We start from the raw sequence: 17152 nt of genomic DNA on the forward strand, positions 1-17152 counted from the left end.
AGTCCAGTACCAATTGTCTTGATTACTGTAGCTTTTTAGTAAGTTTTGAAATCAGGAAATGTCAATTTCCAGCTGTGTTTTTTTTTTTTTCTTCAAGGTTGTTTTAGCTATTCTAGGTCCCTTGTTTTTCCAAATGAATATAGGATCATCTTATAAATTTCTGTAAAAAAGCCTGGAAGTATTTTTATAAGAATTTTGTTGAATCTGTAGATCAATTTAGGGAGTATTGCCATCTTTTTTTTTTTTTTTAAAGATTTTATTTATTTATTTGACAGAGAGAGACACAGCAAGAGAGGGAATACAAGCAGGGGGAGTGGGAGAGGGAGAAGCAGGCTTCCTGCCGAGCAGGGAGCCCGATGTGGGGCTCGATCCCAGGACCTGGAATCATGACCTGAGCCAAAGGCAGACGCTTAACGACTGAGCCACCCAGGCGCCCCGGGAGTATTGCCATCTTAATATTATATTTTCCAATCCATGAATATGGGATATCTTTCCATTTACTTATATCTTCTTTAATTTATTTCAACAATGTTTTATCATTTTCAGGTATAAATTTTATACTTCTTTTGTTGAATCTTAAATATTTCTTTTGGGTGCTACTCTAAATACAGTTTTCTTAATTTTGTTTTTTGTTCATTGGTGGTGCTAACATAGTTCTAATTCACATTCATTTTATTATGAATAAAGTTAGACATCTTTACTGAATAACTGTTTAAGGGCCATTTGCCTTTCTTTCTCGTGATGTGTTTATTCCTGTCATTTGCCCATTTTCCTGTGAGGTCTTTAAGGTTTTTTTTTCCCTTGTTGGACTTATATTTATTTTTAGCCTCTCTATCCTCTAATAAACATATTTAAAATGAATTTTCCTCTCAATACCATTTTAGAACATTACTTTCAGTGTCACTGTATCACTTTTTGTTATGGGTTGAATTGTCCAAGATATAAACCCTGAGACTGAGGTTTCAAACAGTAGTTGTTTTTAAGCATGATTTTTAAAATTTTGATGATGTTCAGTATATTGATTTTTTACAACAGTAGTTGTATTGGGTAATGCTCTTTAGAGCTACTCCTATAAACCGTAGAGAAATACAGGATTAGGGAGAAGAAGTTGAACTTTCATGCAGTTGTAACAAAAGCCTCAATCAGTCCCCAATTTACTTAGAAGTTTAGATGGCCTTTCAGAATTATCTCAAATTGAGTCAAGGAGACTGGTCCATTTAATCCATTTTTATCAGTCACTGGAGATGAGCTGTGCCTAAGAAGGTGGTATAATCTTGGGATAGCCATGAGCCATAAGCAGGCAACACTCTCAGCAGCTGGGCTAATGAATGAAACTTGAAGAGGGAATCTGATATCATTCCACAGAAACCACTATATTTTTATAATATGATAATTATGTTTTTATAGTATACTATGGCACAGTAATATTTTTCTATGAAGCGAACATTGGACAGTAAGCTGTGTTTGTTATATATGACTTTTCTAAGGAAATTTCTTTTTTTTTTAAAAGATTTTATTTATTTATTTGACAGAGAGAGACACAGTGAGAGAGGGAACACAAGAAGGGAGAGTGGAAGAGGGAGAAGCAGGCTTCCTGCTGAGCAGGGAGCCTGATGTGGGGCTCGATCCCAGAACCCTGGGACCATGACCTGAGCTGGAGGCAGAAGCTTAACAACTAAGCCACCCAAGCGCCCCTAAGGAAATTTCTAGTATCCTCGTTTCTAGGACCAGTAAAAGCCCTCCTAAGGAATATTGTTCTTAGAGATGAGCAGGAATTGCTTTCCCTGAGTTTTGATAGTTACTAAAATGGGTACTGGATTTTCAGTGGTTTGGATGGTATGACCTAGTAAAAGAAAGTTAATCTAGTCTTCTGCCATTTGGTAGGTTTGATATTCTGCCTTATTTATTTTTCTGTTACTTTTTATGTAAAATGGGACATACAAGGTTTGCTTTGAAACTTAAGACCATAAGAGAAAGTCTTGGTTCATGGTACTCAATTAGTAGAGTAGTGTTGGAAAACATGTGCATTTAACTGAACACATTTAAAATTAAGGGAAAGATCAGGTTTTTTTTTGTTTGTTTTTGTTTTTTAAAGATTTTATTTATTTATTTGAGAGAGAATGAGAGACAGCACGAGAGGGAAGAGGGTCAGAGGGAGAAGCAGACCCCCCAGCTGAGCAGGGAGCCCGATGTGGGACTCGATCCCGGGACTCCAGGATCATGACCTGAGCTGAAGGCAGTTGCTTAATCAACTGAGCCACCCAGGCGCCCAAGATCAGGTTTTATAGATTCTGTCCATCATACCAGTTAGTGAACTGGGCTCCTTAGAAACATAAGATGGGGGACATGACTTTTTTCTTACCTCAGTTATCTTAGTTTTCACTTTATTCTTACATTTGGTACAAGCTTCTTACAGTATTGAGTATACTTTTTAATATTTAAAGAAAAATTTTATGGTCCAATAAAACTTTTAAATACAGACCAACTTCTTCAACTTTAGTATTTGTAGCAGACACAAGTCTTATGATGTCCTCAGATTGCCTTGGCATTACCCACTTCCCAGACCAATCTGCCACCAGTGTTTGACCTTTTACCTGCCCTGGGATTGCTGGATTCTTGTCCTTGGCTGCTGCCTGGAAACTGGGTCAACCAGCCACTTGCACGAAGTTTCTGGCTTTCCCCACCACTGGACCCTGTACTAGGCTCTGAATTCCTGATGGGTTGCCAGAGGAGCTGGATAAGGCAATCTGAAAGTCTAGAACAGTTAAATCCCTCTGAGTGAACCTTGGCAATGGGAAATAGAAATCAGGAGGGAACTAGGTAGATCCCTTTTTTCTCCCTCCCATGGAATTCTCTATCCCGTGGTTTCTTCTTGCAACCAACCTGGTGAATTCCAGGCTGCCAAACAAAGCATCTGTCAAGCAAACTGTTGTGTGGCTTAGGGTTTCTTTGTGAAATAGCTATTGACATTTTACTTTGTTTCACATCCCTACTTCCCTTCTTTCCTCACCCATGCTGTCCCATACCCCATCCCAAAATAGTGCACCAACATCCTTATTCTCAGCTCAGCCTCAGGTTTGTTTTTTGTTTTTGTTTTTTTTTGAGACTCTCAAAAATTTTTTGAAAATTTTTAAGCCACTGTACACCTACAGAGAGCAGACTGTTCCAATACAGGAGGAAAATTTGTTTTCTTAAGATATGATGAAAGGTGTTATACTTTTAAGTATTTTAAAGGATAATGTTAGCTATGCATGATTTTTTTTTTCACATGCTGACTGGAGACTAAATTCCCCATAAGTAGCAACTCCACTGTAAATGTTATACTTCCCCAATACTATTATATGATTCCTTTGAATTTAAAGTTTCCTTTGACAAAAGTGTTCAAAAGTTGAGAATGTCAGAAAAAACTACATATTTGTTTCTACTGTTATTTAAAGTTAATTGAAAAATGTATTTGCTAAATGACACTAACAAAGATACTGAAAATCCTTAATGACCTTTAGCTGAGTTTTTTTGTTGTTAATATTCTTTTTTGTTTTTTTTAAGATTTTATTTATTTATTTGACAGAGAGATAGAGAGCACAGATAGGCAGAGTGGCAGGCAGAGGGAGAAGAAGGCTGTCCGCCGAACAGAGAGCCCGATGTGGGGCTCCATCCCAGGGCCCTGGGATCATGACCTGAGCCGAAGGCAGACGCCTAACCAACTGAGCCACTCAGGCGCCCCATTTTTTATTAATATTCTTGACACTTTGCATTAAACCTAGTGTGCACACTTAGTTTCCATCATTTAATAACATCAGTAACATCAAAATGTAATCTCCAGTAATTAAATTTGCTAATTGCTACTGATGATGAGCCATTTTGATCAAATTCTGTGTCATGTCTTTGCTTCCTTTGCCTTTTGTCTATAGATCTGTAGATTAATCCTATTGTTTGAAACCAGTGTATCAATTTAATCAATAAGGTAATTGGTAATATTCTAGCTATTTCTGACACTTAAAGAGGTAAAGGAATTTTAGAGTTTGAATAAAGCCTTCCATGTGTGCCTTAATCCAAGATGTCACATTTTTGCTTATAAAAAAGTATAAAAAAGATTTTAAAACTGTTTTGGGGCTCCTTCAAATCTTGCAGAAAAATAACACAGTAAGTTAATGGTACCAAATCACTAACTTGTAACCTGTAGTTCATGATCTTTGTGTGTATGTGTATGTAATTAGGTATTTGGACAACATCAGTAAATATTAGATGAGATCAGCTAAATTCATAGACACAAACAGGATGTATAACCAGATAAGCCTACAATGTTGCCATCATGTTATCTGCTAATAGCTACTAAGCAGCTTTGTTTGGTTTGCAGCCCAAATGTTACTTTTAGAAAATTGGTAATTTGGATTGAAAAATATAGATAGTTGAAATTTTTAAAAATGAAGCCCAACCCTGGTTTCATATAGTCATATATTTATAACCTCATTAACATACTCTTCATAAAATACAAGTTGTTCATTTAATTTTTTTTTAAGATTTTATTTATTTGAGAGAGAAAGAGCATGAGAGGGGGGAGGGTCAGAGGGAGAAGCAGACTCCCTGCCGAGCAGGGAGCCCGATGCGGGACTCGATCCCGGGGCTTCAGGATCATGACCTGAGCCAAAGGCAGTCACTTAACCAACTGAGCCACCCAGGCACCCTGTTCATTTCATTTTTAGCACGATTGTACTTATTGCTGCTATCCTCCATAAACATGTTTTGGCATATTAAAGAGTGGGTGATTGGAAAGTTCCTCCTGTCTCTGCTGAAACCTGTACCTGCACTTTTCAGTGGTTACCTCATTGCCTTAAGTCTATCTTATCCCACTGTCACTTGTAACTGTGATAATTAACTTTGCAGTTGCCTTTTTTCCGCCAAATGGGTGTAAGTTTATTTTTTATTACAAAAGTAACATATGTTCATTGTAAAAAAAATTTTTTTTAAACCAAAAAACCCAGGAATAAGGATGAAGATGAAAATCATCCATAATTCTCTTATCCAGACCTAGTCACTGTTCACACTTAGGCTTATGTGCTTCCATATTCTTTGCATGCTCACATGTATATTTATATTGATGTCTGATTAAAGATAGGGTAATAAAATAATACTGGTTTGTAACCCTTATTTTAAAACTTAATGTCATCTATCATGGCATTTTTTCCATACTTAAAATTCTACATCATCATTTCTGATGACAGTACTGCATTCTCATCCTTTGATCAATATCCTTTATTTAAGCTGTCCCTATAAAGGGCATTTCACGGGGGCGCCTGGGTAGCTCAGTTGTTAAGTGTCTGCCTTCGGCTCAGGTCATGATCCCAGAGTCCTGGGATTGAGCCCCACATCAGGGTCCCTGCTCAGCAGGAAGCCTGCTTCTCCCTCCCCCTCCTCCCCCTGCTTGTGTTCCTGTTCTCGCTGTCTCTGTCTCTGTCAAATAAATAAATAAAAATCTTTAAAAAAAAAAAAAAGGCATTTCATGGTTGTTTTTTCTCAGCAATAATTACAGGTAGTATTTATTGAGTGCTTACTCAATTCCTGGTAGTGTTCTAGGTGTTTTTCATTTCTTTGCTTATTTATCCTCAAAACCTTATGAGGCAGGTACTCTTCTTATCTCTACTTTTCACATGAAGAAGCTGGAGCACAGAAATTGTAACTTGCTCAAGGTCACATGGCTAAGAAGAAGTTTGAGTCAGGGTTTTGAATCCAGACAGGCTGGCTCCTGAGCTCCAAGCTCTAATCACTGCTCTGTAAGTGTTTCCCCTATAAACAGCATCGCAGTGACTATTCTTGAACATGCATTTTTCACACTTCACTAATTATTTTCTTTGGATGTACTTTTGGAAGTAGACTTGCCTGGTCAAGGAATACTCATATTAGCAGTTTTTTTCTTCATTGAAAGGGTGTACCAGGGCACCTGGGTGGCTCAGTCATTAAGCATCTGCCTTCGGCTCAGGTCGTGATCCCAGGGTCCTGGGATCAAGTCCCACAGCCGGCTCCCTGCTCAGCGGGAAGCCTGCTTCTCCCTCTCCCACTCCCCCTGCTTGTGTTCCCTCTCTCGCTGTCAAATAAAGTCTTAAAAAAAAAAAAAAAGGGTGTACCAGTTCATGCTGTGGGCAGGAGTCTAGGACTGTTGTCTCCTTTCCCACATCTTCTCCAACACCGATGTTATCCTACCTTGATGTGTTTGCCAATATAATAAGTGAACATCATTTCTTTTTAAAATTCTCACTTATTTGATTATTGTGAGGTTTAACATATTTAAAAGCCTATTTTCCCCAAATAGTTTTACTTTTGTCAATTGCCTTTTCACTCTTTTTTCAGTTTTTCTATGATGGTACTCTTGTTGTTGTTATTGTTGTTGTTACTGATTTGTAGGAGCTCCTTTTGAGTATCACTATTAATTTATTGTTATACATTGAAAATGTTTCTCACAGCTTATATTTCATATAATTCACGTTATATGAATTCATATAATTCATGTTAGAACCTTATAATTCTTTTGCCATAAAGAATTTGAGAGATTTTATTAATGCTATATATATCAATTTGTGTTGTTTGGGTTTGTTATCCTTAAAAGGCCTTCAACCTCAAGGTTATAAGAATATTTATTAATACTGTCTGTGTTTTCAAGGTTTTGTATTTTAATATTTATACTTAGAATATATGTGAACATTGTTTTACAACAACTATGCTATGGGAATCTAACAGTTATTAAATATTCTCTTAGATCTTATCTTAGGGTATATGCCATTTTTTAACATTTAGGTACCGAATTTTAGTGAAATTTATTTTGGGATGAGCTATGATTTAAGGATATAGTTTTTCACTGAATAGCTAACCTGTTAACTACACAGTATCTAGAGAGTAATTCATGCTTTGCCAAGTAATTTGAAATGGCACTTTTATCATTATATCAAGTTCTTAAATATATTTTGGCTTCCTCTGGGCTCTGTTCCGCTACCCTGATCTGTCTGCTTCTTTGGTGCGAGTATCATACGCTTTATATTTTAATGACGTGTGGTATTTTTCCATTTAATTCTCCTTTTTTCAGGATTGTCCTGGATAATTATGGGCATATTTTCTCCCAAAAGAACTTCAGCATATTTTTCTAGATCAAAAAGTTCCCAATGAGCTTTTAGGTTTTTTCAGGTATAGTTGAAATATTTAATATTGAATCATTCATTTAATAAAAGGACATATCCCCTCATTTGGTCCAGTTTTTACTTATGTATTTTTGTTTCATAAAATTAGAGAAGCTTAAAAAAAATATGTTAAATTGCAAGGTATACAGTGAAAAATCATCCACTAGTTGTATTACTTAAAAATAATGACTTTAAATTTTTTATCTATTTTCTTGAAGCTTTTCCCCCAGGTATATATACTTTTTAAAAATTTTATCAATGTTCTATTTCATATACATTTTTAATCCTGCATTTTTACAGAACATTAAATTATAAATCTCTCCCATGTCACTGAAATCTGTTGGTTTACATCATTTTTTAATTGCTCATAGCCAGGCCTTTTTTTTTTTTTTAAAGATTTAATTTGACAGAGAGAGAGATAGCGAGAGCAGGAACACAAGCAGGGGGAGTGGGAGAGGGAGAAGCAGCCTCCCCACTGAGCAGGGAGCCCAATGAGGGGCTCGATCCCAGGACCCTGGGATCACGACCTGAGCCGAAGGCAGACCTTAACAACTGAGCCATCCAGGCACCCCGATAGCCAGGCTTTTTTATACAGAAGATGACAGACTTGTATTTATTAAATTCTGTGTGTGTACAACAAGTACAATCATCTATTTTTCAGGGAGAATCCAAAAGCATAATTGGTAGTCTCATACTTACATGGCTAAAGAACTGAAGTATATGAAATATCAGTGTTTAGGATTACAGAGCTAAAATAGAACTGCTAGAATATATTTTGGTCCATTCCAATTGAAACTCGTAAGTAGGCAAGAGAATAATCAATTGCTTTTTAAAGAGAGTAAAAACCAAATTGGTGCCGAAAGATTTCTACATTATCATTGTTCCTTGGATTTGTTATCAGAGAGATTAAAGTATTATGTTGACCGTATAAAACTGCTATTTTTCTAATTCAAAATGGTCCAATACTGAAATTCATATAATTCAATCTAATAGTAAGCTCAAGTCTGTTTCTAGTATTATCAGTTAAGACCATGAATTTGGATCATAAGAAATTAAAATATGCATACTGAAAACAGTACTATAAATTTTCCATTAGCTGTCCACTTTTTTTTTCAGAAATTGTGATGTTTTATAAGTTTATATAAACCATACATAGTTGCTTCTGATATTCTGTGTGAAGGGTAAACTGTATTACTTTAGTGGTAATAATGATACTTCAAACCTTGGTTTTTCAAACAGAAGTAATAAGAAAAAATGTTTTTTGACCTTGGTCTCACTTGAGAGGTGGCAGTAGATCTGTAAGTGGTTACCCAGCATATTGATTGCTTGTTTGTAATAAATGAAATAAGCAACCAATAGTATTGATAAATAGTGTAATTTACATTTTTTAGGTGAAATAATTTACTTTGTTATATTGCAAGGAGCAGTGATTTTGTTTTTCCTACTAATCTTAGTTTAGTACATTATAAGTCAGTGCTGATATGAGAAAAGATGAAATAGATGGTTTGTAGTCTTTTACCACATCACTGTGATGCAATGTTTTTAAAATGTGTGAACTCTTCTCTGGAATATACCTCTCTAGAGAAATAACCAGGCTTAGTGGTTGAACATTGCTGATTGGGGTCAGAGTCAAAGATTTCTTATCCTTTTAAAAATAATCCCTGGAGCCCTTCAATCTCTGTGGGAATGCAGTGATTAAGCAATAACATCTGTCTGGCAGTTAATGATCATCTGGAGAAATATATGGTCCAGCATAAATTCAAGGTCCTTTAAGTCAGTCGGTTATTTATTAAAGAGAAATGCCCAGCCAGAAGACATCAACACTACTCTGCTAAATACTACTTTAAAAAATAAAATTGCATGTTCCTTTTCTAAAATACTTTCAAAGGACTTCTACATTCATGATTTGTTTATTTCTTATATCAGTCTTAGAGAGCAAGCCAGATGATTTCATTTATAAAGGCTGACATGAGGTTCCATGGGGTGGCTGATAGAGGGGTGGTGTCAATGATTGGCCTCAAGTTATATAACTACCAAGCAGGAAGACTAAGAATAGGGTGCCTACGTACTCCTAGTCTGCTGTGTTTTCTACTAGATCACGTATTTTCTTAAGATAATATTATAGATGTTGTTTACTGCGCCATACTTTTTCTTGCCAGTCATGAACTGTGTTGTAGCACTTGCCTTGATGTGGCCCATGTGTGTATAAAGTACAGGCTTGAAGGCTTGAAGAAATGAAAGAATTTAAAGCAAATAGTCTTTTCTTTGGGGGAAAAACAAATGCAGAATCTAATAATTCTATTTTTCTTATTTTAAGTGTCTCTAAAAGAAAAAGTGAAAGCAAGATCATTTTACTAATGGAGTGTGGTTGCCGTCTATAAGACTTCAAAATTAAAACTAGTGCCATATGTCTTGTTCAACACAATCTTGAAAATAGCTGTGACCTTTTAAACTCCCTGAATCTCATCCAGTGATGACAAGTGGCAAATTTTGGCATACATACAAAAAATATATATATATATATATATACACACACACATATATGTGTATATATAGATATAGAGAGAGAGAGAAAGAAAGAAAGGGAGATAAGGAGGGAGAGTCATGTTTCTTAGCTGTTGACAAAATCTAGTGGCGAATTTATACTCTCAACGTTGTATCTGGGAGTGTGTGTGTATGCTTATATAATAGTCTTCAGAAATTATTATCTAACACCTTCATGTCTGCCTTCTGCATATACACTTGTCTTTTATTTTCTCCCATGAGGTTTTGTGTAGAGACTCAGTCTTGGAGGAACAGAATTCTCCTTTCTTTGTTATTAACTAGCTTTATGACTTCAAGCAAATCACTTAATTTTTCTAACCCACAATTTGCTACTAGATATGGGAATTTCTTTTCAGCAGTAAGATTTTTGTTATATGATTTTAGTTTTCTATAATTGTTATTTACTAATTTGGTGAATTTATTAATTTGCTAAATATTTTTAAAGCATATACCATGTGCCAACAGGCAATGTACCAGATGTTGGCCAAACATCATGGTTCTGCCCTCAGGGAACTATACAATATGGGGAAAAGAGGAGATTCCTTAGATAATTACTGAATTACAGTTGTGATATGTGTTGCAGTGGAATAATGGAGATCTTGATCATGTGAATTTATGAGTGTGTATGCCAGAGAAGTGGCTTGCTTGTGCTTCATTCAAACTTAGTTGACTTAGATGCCTCCTTTTTAATGCACTCCACATTCCCCTGCCAGATCTCTTCATCTCTTCTTTGGCTGGTTTTGATAACTTCTGGTTTTCCTTTTCCCACTTCAACCCCAATACGTGCTATTCCTAGAATTACATATTTAAAAAATACGATCATACCCCTGTCTTGCTTCCAAAACCTCCATTCAAGACTATCTCTTTTCTCTTCTACGGCATTCAAAGTCTTTAATGATTTGGTTCGTAATTTCTTGTGGAGGCTCAGCTTGTTGCTACTACTTCCCAAGAGCTCTCCATCAGGGATTTGGAGATTGGCAACTGTAATTAAGTTAGAGGAAAATCTGGGGGCTGAGCTAGAGTTGAAAAGTCATTCTAATTTATTTCTTGAAAACAAAATGGACAAACTCTCCAAGAACAGTGGCATCCTGGAGAATGTCCATAGTTAAGGGATTGGAAAAAACAGTTGGAGAGATCATACAAATATAAGCTAGTGTAGCAGCACCAAAGCCAGAGAAAACAGAACTTCAAAGAAAGGGTGAACTATAGAAAGAGATCAATAAAAAAGAGAACTGAGGAATGTGTCCTGGATTTGGAGATGTAGAGGTCATTCAAACCAATAATTGCAGACACACAGTGACACTTCACATGTTTTCCAAAGGAACAATCTTCTGAATAACACTCATTGAGAAAATATTATAAGAAGCATAATGTTACATGGGGGAAAAAATTAACTTTTTAGGACCAGAAGAGAAACCTCTGTTTTGGGAATTAGTACTCATTTAAGATGTATTAATATAAATTGTAACTGACTCAATTTTTAAACTTAAAGTCCTCAACTTTTTACCATCTCATACAGTCTTTGTTAAATTTGTCAGGCCACCTCTAAGTTATCCATGAGAGAGCAAAAGGGGGAAATGTGAAGGTATGTTTTCTGGTTTAGATTCCAAAAGCAGAATGTAAATGAATGATGACCTAATTTTATATGAGTTTTATAGAATCTGACTGAATAACATGTTTGCTATATGTATACATAGTTGATTGGAATATTTTTGTGTTGGATTGGGCTCAGGTAGGTTAAATCACTTTGGTTTTTAAAGATTTAACTATTACAACTAGAAATAAAGAGACCTCAGTCATGAGTAAAGACTAATAGAATATTTAAAAGCAGACTGGTCTTACAGTATCTTGTTCTCCTTGATGTTGCTAATAAGCAAAAATTTTTCCCTCCTAATGAGCCAAGAGCATTACTTTGTTGGATCATGGGAACAATTTTGTGATAAATCAAGATATAACAAAACTTACAATTCAGGTTTTATATAATTTTATAAAGAAAGGCAATATCACCAGACTATCTCGGTTTTAAACTTCGCTCCATTGCTTTCTATGAGTGGGACTTGAGGCAAGTTATTTAACTTCTCCTTTCTTTATCTTTAGGGATACAAATACTAACTATCTTACATAGTGGTCATTGATATTATGAACATATATGTGTGTAAGTGTATACATGAATATATATATATAATATATGTGAAACTTGGAACATTTCCTGGAATGTACTAATATATAATATATGTGAAACTTGGAACATTTCCTGGAATGTACTAATATTATTATTGCTTAGTGATTTTCTACACTTGATCTTAGCCAAAAGGCCGAGAAGCGATGCTTAGTGATTTTCTAAAAAAGCAAATTCTCTTCAGTTTGCAAATTTACCCATCATGGTGTTTCAGATCAGTGACAGAATTAAAATGGCAAATTTATCCTTAAAATAGGACATAATTCAATGTCTTAGGAGAGAGAGAAGCCCAGAGACGTATATAAAGTTAGGTACGGGGCGCCTGGGTGGCTCAGTCGGTTGAGCGACTGCCTTCGGCTCAGGTCATGATCCCAGGGTCCTGGGATCAAGCCCCACATCAGGCTCCCTGCTCTGCGGGGAGCCTGCTTCTCCCTCTCCCACCCCCCCTGCTTGTGTTCCCTCTCTCGCTGTGTCTCTCTCTGTCAAATAAATAAATAAAATCTTAAAAAAAAAAAAAAGTTAGGTACGATTATTTCCTAGATTGTTATTACAATATTCATTTCTACTATAAAATGTAATTTCCATGAGCATCAATTAATCTAGGGGATTAATCTTTCTTATAGACATACTTTTAAACATAGAAGGCAAATATTCCTTTCATTTATTTCAATGTATTGCTTTTCTAGACCTTTTTTTGTTTTTATCTTTTCAAAGACTCTCCCAGGTCCTAAACTCTCTTGCTTTTGGCAGCTCCACACCACATCATCTCAAATGTGTTAAAATGCACCCACAATCCATATTAATCATAATGTATTTTTAAAATTGATTTCTATTGAGCTGTGATTAAATAACTGCTACAATATTATATTTTAAGACATTTAAGTATTTACCAATTTTAATTTTGTAGTCTTCAGGGATTTTTGTTTGTTTTTTGTTTGAGTTTTTGTTGTTACATTTTGGAATCCTGAGATCTCAAACATTTTTATTGTCTCATAGAAACTCTTAAGCCCTAGGCTCTCTATCTAATGGATAAAATGGTCCTATTCCAAATCTAATTATCTTAGAGAAACCAAGGTGACTCAGGGAAATAGTAGTTTATCTCCAGCTATGCTCTGAATTCACCCCTTTCTTATTCCATGTGCTCAATCAGGTCCACATCTTCGTACTCTCTACATAAAATTAGGTTCGCATGAAGAAATGAAAGTGCTTCCCTTACTGGAGAGTTCATGTTTACCCTGAGAAATGGCAGAATTAGATTAAGTTAGATTGATGTACTAAAAATCTAGGATGGGGTCCCTGGGTAGTTCAGTCAGTTAAGCATCCAACTGTTGATTTCAGCTCAGGTTGTGATCTCAGGGTTGTGAGAGCAAACCCCACATTGGGCTCTGAGCTCAGTGCAGAGTCTGCCTGTCCCTCTCCCTCCCCCCACTTGCTCTCCCTCTCTCTGTCTCTCAAATAAATAAATAAAATATTTTTTTAAATTTTATTTTATTATGTTATGTTAGTCACCATGTAATACATCATTAGTTTTTGATGTAATGATCCATGATTCACTGTTTTCGTATAACACCCAGTCCTCCATGCAATACATGCCCTCCTTAATACCCATCACCAGGCTAACCCATCCCCCCACCCCCCTCCCCTCTAAAACCCTCAGTTTTTTTCTCAGAGTCCATAGCCTCTCATGGTTCGTCTCCCCCTCCAATTTCCCCCCTTCATTTTTCCCTTCCTTCTCCTAATGTCCTCCATGCTATTCCTTATGTTCCACAAATAAGTGAAACCATATGATAATTGACTTCTCTGCTTGACTTATTTTACTTAGCTTAATCTCCTCCAGTCCCATCCATGTTGATGTAAAAGTTGGGTATTCATCCTTCCTGATGGCTGAGTAATATTCCATTGTATATATGGACCACATCTTCTTTATCCATTCATCTGTTGAAGGGTATCTCGGCTCTTTCCACAGTTTGGCTATTGTGGACATTGCTGCTATGAACATTGGGGTGCATATGGCCCTTCTTTTCACTACATCTGTGTCTTTGGGGTAAATACCCAGGAGTGCAATTGCTGGGTCATAGGGTAGCTCTATTTAAAATCTTTAAAAAATAAAATAAAATAAAAATCTCAGATGTACAAAGCCTGGTATACAGTTTATAACTTGGGGTTTGCTTACCTATATCAAACAATCTGGATGATGGGAAAATGGGGTGGTCTGGGGGTTTAAAGACTGGAATATTTTAAGCTTAATTAATATTAAAATAGAGCAACATTGGGTTATTAGTTTTACAACTTAGTTTTTCTTTTTTTGAAAATGGCTTCAAAGAAGAACAAAATACTAGTGAATCTCTTAGCCCTTTTCCTTTTTAGTCCTTAGGTTATCAATTCTACTTAAAATGTAAACCTACACATAAACTAAAACCTATGCACTTGTTTTAGTAGATGGTGTTGGAAAACTGGCTTCTTTAACATGGAGAAAAAAGGAAATGGGATACCTAACTAGCATCATGTCCAAAGGTAGACTCTGGATAGACTCAAGGTTTAAATATGAAAGGGAAAATTATGAAATGGGGGCACCTGGGTGCACAGTCAGTTAAGTGTCTGCCTTTGGCTCAGGTCATGATTCTGGGGTCCTGGGATCGAGCCCCATGTCAGGCTCCCTGCTCAGTGGGGAGCCCGCTTCTCCCTCTCCCTCTGCTGTTTCCCCCTGCTTGTGCTCTCTCTCCCTCAAATAAATAAATTTTAAAAAAAAGAAAAATTATAAAATGAATAAAGTAGAGGAGGATACTGCTGTGATCTAGGGAAAGGGAAGAACTTCTTAGATAAAATCCCCAAAGCACAAACCATATGGAGAAATCAAAAAACGAATTTTATTATATCAAAATTAAAGATTTTTGTCAATAAAAGATGACAAATGACAGGCTCAGAGAAGACACTTGGAATGTTTAAAACTACCAAAAGACTTATATCTAGAATATACAAAACAAAAAAACCCAAACTCCTGAATGGTAAAGAAAACTGAACAAAGGATAATGAATAGATAGTTCATAGGAGAGTAATAAGTGTATAAAGAGATGTTCAAACTCTTCAGTAATTAGAGGATTGTTTTTAAGAACTATCACTTACATCCTTAGGACTGGTCAAAATTAGAAAAAGGTAAAATGCCAAGTGTTGGTAGTGATGTAGGAATATTAAAAACAAAGCATAAACCTACACATAAAATGAGCTGGTTATATGTATACATATAGATATCTATACAGATAGAGATAGAGATTAAAAAATCAATCTATATAGGGCGCCTGGGTGGCTCAGTCGGTTAAGCGACTGCCTTCGGCTCAGGTCATGATCCTGGAGTCCCGGGATCGAGTCCCGCATCGGGCTCCCTGCTCAGCGGGGAGTTTGCTTCTCCCTCTGACCCTCCTCCCTCTCGTGCTCTCTGTCTCTCATAAATAAATAAATAAAATCTTTAAAAAAAAATCAATCTATATAAATATCCATAATATATATTTTAGTTTCTTAATGGTTTTTTGTTTGTTTTTAATTAAAAATTTTATTTATTTGACAGAGAGAGACACAGCGAGAGAGGGAACACAAGCAGGGGGAGTGGGAGAGGGAGAAGCAGGCTTCCCGCTGAGCAGGGAGCCCGATGTGGGGCTCGATCCCAGGACCCTGGGACCATGACCTGAGCCGAAGGCAGACGCTTAACGACTGAGCCACCCAGGCACCCCAATGGTTTTTTTCTTAATTAAGCATAAAATAAATCTTTAATCATCAAAATTTGATTGAAAATACACTATCAAACGCCCCTCAGAGTTGGAAGCAAAATAAGATTAACAAATGAACTGGTTGTAGGAGCATTGTATTCAAGTGCTTCCTTTACTGCTGTGTGGCTTAGTACTTTAGGGAATTCATGATATCTCTTCATCAAGTCTCCTCAGATAGAGAAGGTTGGAATATATTATTTTGAAACTACCTCACAGCTCTAAAATTCCAGTCATTGTAACACACTTTTCTCAACCCTCATTCATTCAGCAAGTATTTGACAGGCACTGTTGTATGGCTGAGGATGAGATGATATAATAAGTAGCACGGGCCTCGATGACCACTTTTGATGAAGTCAGAGATGGCCTTTCTGTAGAGCAGACATTTACATTGAGATCTGAAGTACAAGAAGTCAGTGAAGCAAAGGAGCGTGAGAATCTCAGGTTAGAAAATACTTCAGAACATAGTCTCTGGTGCAACACTGACTGGATTCACTTCCAAGCCCTGCTATTTACTAACTGTATAACCTAGGGATAGTTTCCTTAATCTTTCTGAAACTCCGTTTACTCCTCTGTAAATGGACATATTATTAGCATTTACATTATAGAAATGGGAAGGTAAGGGGATTAAGACACGTACAGTGCTTGTATATAGTAAGCACTCAGTAAGTTTACCTTTTATTTTTTATTTTTTTCCTGGTAGAGGAAATACTTAGTACAAAGGCTCAAAGATGAGGATAAGCTTGTTATGTTCCAGAAACAGAGACTAGGTCTGTTTCTGGAAAATGGTAGGAAATGATGATGTAAAAGAAGGCTGGGACAGATTGTGTAGAGCTTGCTCAGCTAGAGGGAAGAGGTTAGACTTAGCTCTCAGCACAGGAGAAAGCAGTCGGAAGGTTAGTTAAGCAGGGGAGTGACATGGTCTGATTCACATTTTTAAAAGATCACAGTTGGCTGCAGTGGGAGATGTGTAGAGGGCAGTGGACCGACTATCAGGGTGGTCCTGGTGAAGGGGGGTTGATGGTGTGGCCAAGGGGGATAGGGGTGGGGGTGGAATACTGAGCAGATTTGAAAGGGTTTTAAGCACTTGAAATCATGTGGAGGAGATGCCTGAGGGAGAGTGAAATTGGACAGAGAAGAAGGTCCAGACCCCAAATCTCTACCGAGCCCTGTCCTTTCTCTCTTGTTCCACTATGAGCCTGGTGGTCATTTTTACTTGTCCAAAGATCTAACTTGTTCCCTTTGCCTACCCCCCCCCCCCCAACCTCTGATCAACTCTATTTCTAGTTCTTTTCAGGCAGATCAGTACCCTCCTTTCTCATTGATCCTCGTGATAAACTATCAGTGTCTGCCTACTATTCCTTTATAATGTCTTTCAAATCCTGAATCTTAAGTTTTTCCTATCATCACCCTATTCTATACTCTCATTCTCTTCTCTGAATTATTACGATGATTTACCAATTAAAGTCTGTCCCTTAAGAATCTCCCTCTATAGTTCAAATTAA

General features: G+C 36.6%; 1 protein-coding gene and 1 pseudogene across 1 annotated transcript in view; one reads left to right on the top strand and one right to left on the bottom strand.

Moving 5' to 3' along the window:
• Nucleotides 1-17152, top strand: part of FAM13A (family with sequence similarity 13 member A) — a 336606-nt gene that overhangs the window by 70441 nt on the left and 249013 nt on the right. The window lies entirely within an intron of this gene.
• Nucleotides 11867-12037, bottom strand: LOC123324271 (annotated as a pseudogene).

This window comes from Neomonachus schauinslandi, chromosome 2 (genome assembly GCF_002201575.2).
Source record: "Neomonachus schauinslandi chromosome 2, ASM220157v2, whole genome shotgun sequence".
In the NCBI taxonomy this organism is placed as follows: Eukaryota; Metazoa; Chordata; class Mammalia; order Carnivora; family Phocidae; genus Neomonachus; species Neomonachus schauinslandi.